Raw genomic sequence first — 8,588 nt, 5'->3', positions numbered from 1 at the left:
GCCAGTGCTGATCTGCCGTGACGGTGTCCGTAAAGGTCCGAGTTCGATTCCCGGTCTCGCCCAAGTTTAATTGAAAAATCAAATTGTCTTTTATTTGATTGAGACGATTAACCGAGCACACTGAAAATTATTCCATGGCGACTCTGGCAAAATTCGATTATATACATCCGTGTTGGAGAGAGAGACAGAGAGAGAAGTGGAGGGGGCGAGGGAGGGAGATGGGAGAGAGAGAGAGAGAGAGAGAGAGAGTGTGTGTGTGTGTGTGTGTGTGTGTGTGTGTGTGTGTGTGTGTGTGTGTGTGTGTGTGTGTGTGTGTTGTGTTGTGTTGTGTGTTTGCGCTCTTGTGTGTGTGTACGCGCGAGTTCGCTGAACGTGGTTCATCATTGTGATTGTTTTCTTCAGTCATTTCGGTGTTTTTGTTTTGTTTTTTAAGTATATTTCAGCTTGTCAAAAACAAACAAACAAACAAAAGCAACAAAAACAACAACAACAACAACAACAACAACAACAACAACAACAACACACACACACACACACACACACACACACACACACACACACACACAAACACACACACGTCAAAAACTATCAAATTGTATATCATAGAAGCCTTTCGCTTTTTTCAGCACACATGCTGGAAGGGCTAATAAATATTCATGATGTTTTTAATGTCTCAAGGAAACATTTTGATAAAAGCTTGAATGAAACAAAGAAAGAAAAAAGACAATGATAGAAAGAAAGAAAGAAAGAAAGAAAGAAAGAAAGAAGAAAAAAAGGGAGTAGTCAAAGGATAAAGGATGGAAGAAAACCAAAGACAAAAAGAAAGAAAGAAAGAAAGAAAACCAAAACCAGACAAAACGCAAGAAAGAAAGAAAGAAAAGGAGTACTCAGAGAAAAGATACAGACCTCCCCTCTCTGTGACGGTGTATCGCAGTGTGCGCAACATTCGTGCCATAGACAGAGCAGCTTTTCGCGACGACCTGAAATCAGGACTTAGGTGCTTTTAGACTGTACAGCTGACCAGTACAACACTGCCCTTCAGGCAGCACTGGACAAGCACGCCCCTGCCTCTCACTGCAGGGTGTCGTCCAGGAAGGTGTCATGTCCATGGTTTGGGCTTCTCGATGAGGAACTCCTAGCAGCGAAAAGAGAGAGGCGACATGAGAAAGCGCAGTGGAGGGTATCTGGCTTAACTGTCTACAAACAAATCTACCAGAAAGCCAAGAGCTTTGTTACCTTTCTTGTGCACAAAGCCAAGACTGTTTTTTAACACCAAGATCTCTGAAGCCAAATCAAGCGAAGAACTATATCCATTACTAATAAACTTTGTGGCAGAACAAAATCTTCTTTGCTTCCTTCTATCTACCCATTTTCAGTTCTGCCTTGTGTCATCTCAGATTTTTTCTGTTAAAAAATTGTTAACCTCAGGAAAGAACTGGATTCACAGTCAGTTGTGTCACATCCCTTGGGAAAAAAAATTTCAGGGTGTTCCTTTTGTTGCTTTCACACCTGTTTCAGAGAAAGGTGTACTTAGTGTGTTGAAAATGTCTGCTCCAAAAAAACATGTGACCTGGACCCCCTTCCCACACCACTAATGTTTGTGTGTTTGGATGTTGTTTTGCCTGCAGTTACAAAAATTATAAATCATTCTTTAAATCATGGTGTCTTCTCTGATGTATACAAAACTGCACTTGTTAAGCCCATGCTAAAGAAAACCACTCTGGATCATAATGACCACACAAGTTTTCGCCCTGTATCCAACCTTGCTGTTGTGTCCAAAAATTATTGAAAAAATTGTTCTCTCCCAACTTTCAGATTATTTAGCATCAAAGAACCTGTTTTCTTCTTTTCAGTCAGCATACATATCTGCCCATAGCATTGAAACTGCTGTGTTGAAAGTAGTTAATGACCTGTTACTGTCTGTCTGTGTTAACTTTGCTCGATATGTCGGCTGCACCACAGTATACTCTTTTCCAGACTTGGACATGTTTTTGGGATTCATTCAACAGTTCTGAGTTGGCTTTCTTCATACCTATCCAACGGCTTCCAGATTATTTCTGTTAACAACTTAAGTATGATCGAACCCTGATCTTCTATGGTGTGCCACAAGGCTCTGTCCTGGGCCCCGTTCTGTTCGTTCTGTACACTGCTCCTCTTTCTGATGTCCGTTCTGTACACTGCTCCTCTTTCTGATGTCATTTCTGGTCATTCTGTTCTTCACCACTCTTTTGGTGATGATACTCAGCTACAAAAGTCTGCAGAATCAAACTAAGTACACAGTCTGATTCCGTAAATGCAGGATTGTATTAAATCCTGGATGACATTCAACAAATTAAAGTTAAATGATGACGAAACTGAAACTGATTATTTCCTTCGTAAGCGTGTCCACATCCACTTCTTTTCCTGCCTCTATTGTGGTTGGTCAGGGGCATAGCCATTGCTACTAGTACCATGTAACCCAGTACTACCTGCCGCATGTGAAGTCTCCCAACGACGGACCAGGCGGAAGAGGATGACCAAAGGGCGGGGGGAGCTCTTATCCTTGGCTGAAAGTCCTCCTAGGAGACGGAACTCTGAAGAAAAAACCTGCACCTGCCGAGACCGTTCTACACGTGGCAGTATCTGCACCTGTGGGACTCTGAGCGTCGGTAGGCGGGAGAGTGGGGAAGGGACTGCACAATTCCTCTTCACAAAAAAAAGTCACCTGTGCTGGTCAGGCAACCAGGCTAATGTCGGAACGACGAGCTAACCCTTCAACACCCAGCTTTCCCAAGCCCTGTGGCGATGGAGAAGTGGTAACGGGGACAGGTAGAGGATGCTGCGGGCAGTTCCTAGTCAAGACTCTGCACGCAGGCGGCTGTGGCGTGATGGTCGTCCACCATAGACTGGGGCAGATGCGGCGCCCGTATCCTCCCACAGCGTCAGAGCAGCCCTTTTTTTGGGGACAGCACTGCTCTCCCCACACGGGGAAGGGGAGATAAAAGGATCCCTAAACAAAGCCTGCCTCACCTAGTACCTAGTAGGAAACAGCACCTACTTGGACATCCAACACTAGCGGCCGAAAACAACAGAAGATCTGAACCAGGAGTCATGTCCTGACTCTGGGTGCCTGGAATGTTCGCACCCTTTTGAACAGAGACGACACACCAGAAAGGCACACAGCGCTCATTGCTAGAATGCTTGATTGCTACCAGGTGGACATAGCAGCCCTGAGCGAAACCAGGTTTGCCGGTGAAACCCAGCTGGAGGAAGTTGGAAGGGGCTACACCGTCTACTGCATTGGGAAGCCAGAAGGCACCTCAAGAACCTCAGGCATGGGCTTTGCCATACAAACCAAACTTGCACGACAGCTTGACAGCCTCCCACGTGGGATAAACGATAGGCTGATGACCCTGCGTCTGAAGCTGTCCGAGGGTCGCTTCGCCACAGTCATCAGCTGCTATGCCCCGACGATGACCAACCCTGATGACATCAAAGAAGCCTTCTACGATGAGCTCAGCCCCACCGTTTCAGCGGTAGACAGAAAGGACAGGCTGTATTCCACCTTGTTTCTTGATATCAAAAATGTTTAAACCAAAGGACAGGCTGATAATCCTTGGGGATTTCAATGCCCGCGTCGGCGTGGACTTCTCCTCGTGGCCAAAAGTCTTAGGAGAGCACAGCACTGGCAAGTGCAACTCCAACGGACTGCTTTTGCTCTCGCTCTGCGTGCAGCATGGGCTGACCATCACCAACACCCTCTTCCAACAAGCGGACAAGTACAAGAACACATGGATGCACCCCCGCTCCAAGCAGTGGCATATGCTGGGCTATGTGATTGTCCGGCAGAGGGACAGAGGTGATGTTTCCATTACACGCTGCATGAGAGGAGGAGTGTGTTGGTCGGACCATCGCCTGGTACGCAGCAAGATGAACATCAGACATGCACGCAAGCTCCAACCAGCCAGGCAGGAATGCCATAGGAAGCTGAACATCCACCGCCTCCCTATCACCAAGGACGTGCTGCAGCAGCAAATCCAAGTAGCTCTCCAAGAAATTCCTGCATCGACTGATGTAGAAGAGATATGGAGCACCTTTAGAGATGCTGGGTACACAACAGCAGCTGACACACTCAGCTTTGTACAGAGGAGCCACAAAGACTGGTTTGACGAGAACGACTCTGGAATATCCAAGCTCCTGAACACACTGCATATAAGGCATCAGGATCACATTTCCAATAATGACTGCCAGAGGAAGGAGAACCAGTTCTTGCAAACCAAGCAACTCGTACGGAAGAGGCTGCGTGAGATGAAGAACACCTGGTGGGAGAGAAAGTCCGAAGAGCTTCAGTCCGCTGCTGATGCTCATGACACGAAGATCTTCCATGATGGTCTCCGAGCTGTGTATGGGCCGAGAGTCACAGGATCAACCCCTGTCCGAGCCTCGGACCAGACCACCCTCCTAACAGACAAGAAAGACATCCTTGCCCACTGGGCAGAGCACCTCAACACCCTCCTCAACAGGGGCTCGTCCGTACCTGACGAGGCAATTGCAGCCCTCCCAGAGCTACCAGTCAGTGACACACTAGCTGCCCCTCCCACCAAGACCGAGACCCGGAAAGCCCTGAAGCTGACAACGTCAGGAAAAGCACCAGGAGCGGATGGAATCCAGACCAACATCTACAAGTACGGAGGCGAGGTGCTGACAGACAAGCGGACCGTCCTGTTCCAGTCTATCTGGGAGAGAGGGGAGGTCCCCCAGGATTTCAAGGATGCTTCAATTGTCTGCATTTCCAATCGGAAGGGAGACAAAACATCCTGCGATGACCACCGCGGAATCTCTCTCCTCTGCATCGCCGGCAAGATCTTCGCCTGCATCATACTGAACAGACTGGTTGACCATGTCTCCAACACAGTCATCCCTGAAGCACAGTGCGGCTTCCACTCAGGCAGGGGAACATGTGACATGATGTTTGCCGTACGCCAGATGCAAGAGAAGTGCCGTGAGCAGAAGGAGCTCCACATGGTCTTTGTAGACCTGACTAAGGCCTTCGACATGGTGAACCGCCGTGGTCTGTGGAAGATCCTCCTAAAGTTCGGCTGCCCAGAGAGCCTAATCCAGCTGATTGCCTTTGGCCGACTCAAAAACAGGCTGTGGAACAACAAAGGCATCAGGCTCAGTGATGATGATGATGGAGTCTCCCGTTAGTCCGACGGATGAGAAGGCAGGCAGGCTTACCTGTAGGTGTGTGTCCTCATATGGGAGAAGAGGCCGAACCTGGATGCGCAGCACTTCCCAATGTTCGACGATGACTTGATGACATCAAAGAAGCTTTCTACGAGCTCAGCCGCACCATTTCAGCGGTAGAGAGAAAGGACAGGCTGATCATCCTTGGGGATTTCAATGCCCGCGTCGGCGTGGACTTCTCCTCGTGGCCAAAAGTCCTGGGACAGCACGGCACTGGCAAGTGCAACTCCAACGGACTGTTTTTGCTCTCGCTCTGTGTGCAGCATGGACTGACCATCACCAACACCCTCTTCCAACAAGCGGACAAGTATAAGAACACATGGATGCACACCCGCTCCAAGCAATGGCACATGGTGGACTATGTGATTGTCTGGCAGAGGGACAGTGGTGATGTTTCCATTACACGCTGCATGAGAGGAGCAGTCTGTTGGTCGGACCATCGCCTGGTATGCAGCAAGATGAACATCAGACTTGCATGCAAGCTTCAACCAGCCAGACAGAAACACCAAAGGAAGCTGAACATCCACTGCCTCCCAATCACCAAGGACACACTCAGCTTTGTACAGTGGAGCGTCAAAGACTGGTTTGACGAGAACGACTCTGGAATCTCCAAGTTCCTGAACACACTGCATATACGGCCTCAGGATCACATTTCCAATAAAGACTGCCAGAGCTAGAGGAAGGAGAACCAGTTCTTGCAAACCAAGCAACTCGTACGGAAGAGGCTGCGTGAGATGAAGAACACCTGGTGGGATAGAAAGTCCGAAGAGCTTCAGTCCGCTGCTTATGCTCACGACATGAAGACCTTCCATGATGGTCTCCGACCTGAGTATGGGCCGAGAGTCACAGGATCAACCCCTGTCCGAGCCTCGGACCAGACCACCCTCCTGACAGACAAGAAAGACATCCTTGCCCACTGGGCAGAGCACTTCAACACCCTCCTCAACAGGGACTCGTCCGTACCTGACGAGGCAATTACAGCCCTCCAACAGCTACCAGTCAATGACTCGCTAGCTGCCCTTCCCACCAAGGTCGAGACCCAGAAGGCCCTGAAGCTGACATCATCAGGAAAAGCACCAGGAGCGGATGGAATCCAGACCCACATCTACAAGTATGCAGGCGAGGTGCTGAAGACAAGCTGACCGCCCTGATCCAGTCTATCTGGGAGAGAGGGGAGGTCCCCCAGGATTTCAAGGATGCTTCTATTGTCCGATCCAGCCTAATCCAGCTGATTGCGTCTTTTTCACGATGGCATGCAGGCGAGAGTACAGGAAAATACTGACATGTCAGATCCGTTCCCTGTGGTAAATGGAGTGAGGCATAGCTGCGTCTTGGCACCCACACTGTTCTCCATTCTCTTCTCTGCCATGCTGATTGATGCCTTCCAAGACTGTGACCGGGGCATCTACATTCAGTTTCGCACAGATGGCAAACTTTTCAACTTGCGGTGACCCCATACCAGGTCCAGGGTGTTTGAGGCACTGATGACTGCATGCTTACTGCACACACCCATGAGTATATGCAGTTCATTATGGACAGGTTCTCAACCTCCTGCAGGCGCTTTGGACTCACCATCAGCCTCAGCAAGACCTAGTCCATGTCCCAACCGGCTAGCTCACAGAACGCTAGTGCCTCCCCCCCCCCCCCCCCCCCCCCCCCCCCCTGCAATCAAGATCAATGACACAGAGATCAAGTCAGTCGACAAGTTTTGCTACCTGGGCAGAACCCCATGCAGCAACGGAGCCCTTGATGCAGAAGTGACTCTGCGCATCGCCAAGGCAGACTCAACAACAGGCTGTGGAACAACAAAGGCATCAGGCTCAGCACCAAATTCAAAACCTACAGAGCTGTTGTGCTGACCACATTGTTGTACTGCTGTGAAACATGGACGACGTATCGCCGTCACATTCAACAACTTGAGCAGTTTCACCAGAGATGCCTACGAAAGATCTTCGGCATAAAGTGGCAAGACAGGGTCTCCAACCTCCAGGTCCTAGAGAGGAGCGGCCTGCCCAGCATCGAAAGCCTGCTGATCCAGTGCCAGCTACACTGGACAGGACACGTTGTCCGCATGACAGACAGCAGGATCCCGAAGATGCTTTTGTATGGCCAGCTGAAGGAAGGCCACCGTGAACTTGGAAGACCCTGCAAGCGCTTCAAGGACACCTTGAAGACAAACCTCAAAGCCCGTGACATAGACATCGCTTCCTGGGAAACTGATGCCCTTGACCGCTGTCGCTGGAGGATGCTGTGCTCTAGTGGCATAAAGACGTTTGAAAACAAGAGAACGCTGGCCATTAAGGAGAAGCATGAGTGAAGGAAGCAGGGCTCAACTTCTGGAGACGTTTTCCCTTGCAACACCTGTGGGGAATGCTGCGCATCCAGAATCCGCTTCTCCCATAATTATGAGGACACCCACCCACAGATAAGCCTGCCTGCCTACTCATCCGTCAGTCCGACGGGAGACTCCATCACTGTGGTTGGTGATGCCACAGTTCAGTTTTCTAAATCAGCAAGGAAGGTTGGAGTCATTCTTGACTCAAACCTCAGCATGCACGCTCAGGTAGTAAATCTGATATGCATTGTCAATTGTGAACCTCGTCGCATCAACTCTATCCGTCAGTACCTTTGTTGAAACTACAAAAACTATTATTTCTGCTTTTGTGTTGTCATGGATCGACTACTGTAATTCTCTTCTCACAGGCTGTCCACATAATCTTCTTCAGCGAATTCAAAAACTTCAAAGCAATGCTGTCCGTCTGACTCTCGAGTCCCACGTACTGATCACATTTCTGCTCACCTCCGCACTCTACACTGGCTCCCCATTGAAGCGAGAATTAAATACAAAGTTGCGTGTCTCTGCTATTCTGCTTTCCACTTCGCAGAACCTGCGTATCTTTCTGACCCTACCAGTGTTTACACTCCCTCAAGAAATTTCCGCTCTTCCTCTGACTGTCACCTTTTGAAACTTTCTCGTGTCAGTACAAGAATTTACGGTGAACGTTCTTTCTTCTTTGCTGATCCTCATATCTGGAACAACCTTCCTCGTCATATCCGTGCATCAGGTTCTATCTCTGCTTTTCCATAAGCACTCTCAGCTTTCCTTTTCTCCAGCATCATCCATGTCAGCTCACTTTGGATGCATGAAGAGTGGGAGAAAGAGTGTGGGGGTGGTGGTGGGGGTGGGAGAAATTTGAGTAAGAGTGGTCATGAATGATTTATGTAATTTGTAAGTTTCTTTCATGTAAAGCGCCCTAAGCTCTTCGAGAGAAAGGGCGCAATACAAATGTACATTATTATTATTATTATTATTATTATTATTATTATTATTATTATTATTACCAAAGAATAAAGAATGAAAG

Source organism: Babylonia areolata, chromosome 14 (genome assembly GCF_041734735.1).
Source record: "Babylonia areolata isolate BAREFJ2019XMU chromosome 14, ASM4173473v1, whole genome shotgun sequence".
Lineage (NCBI taxonomy): Eukaryota > Metazoa > Mollusca > Gastropoda > Neogastropoda > Buccinidae > Babylonia > Babylonia areolata.
This window is presented reverse-complemented; position numbering follows the sequence as displayed.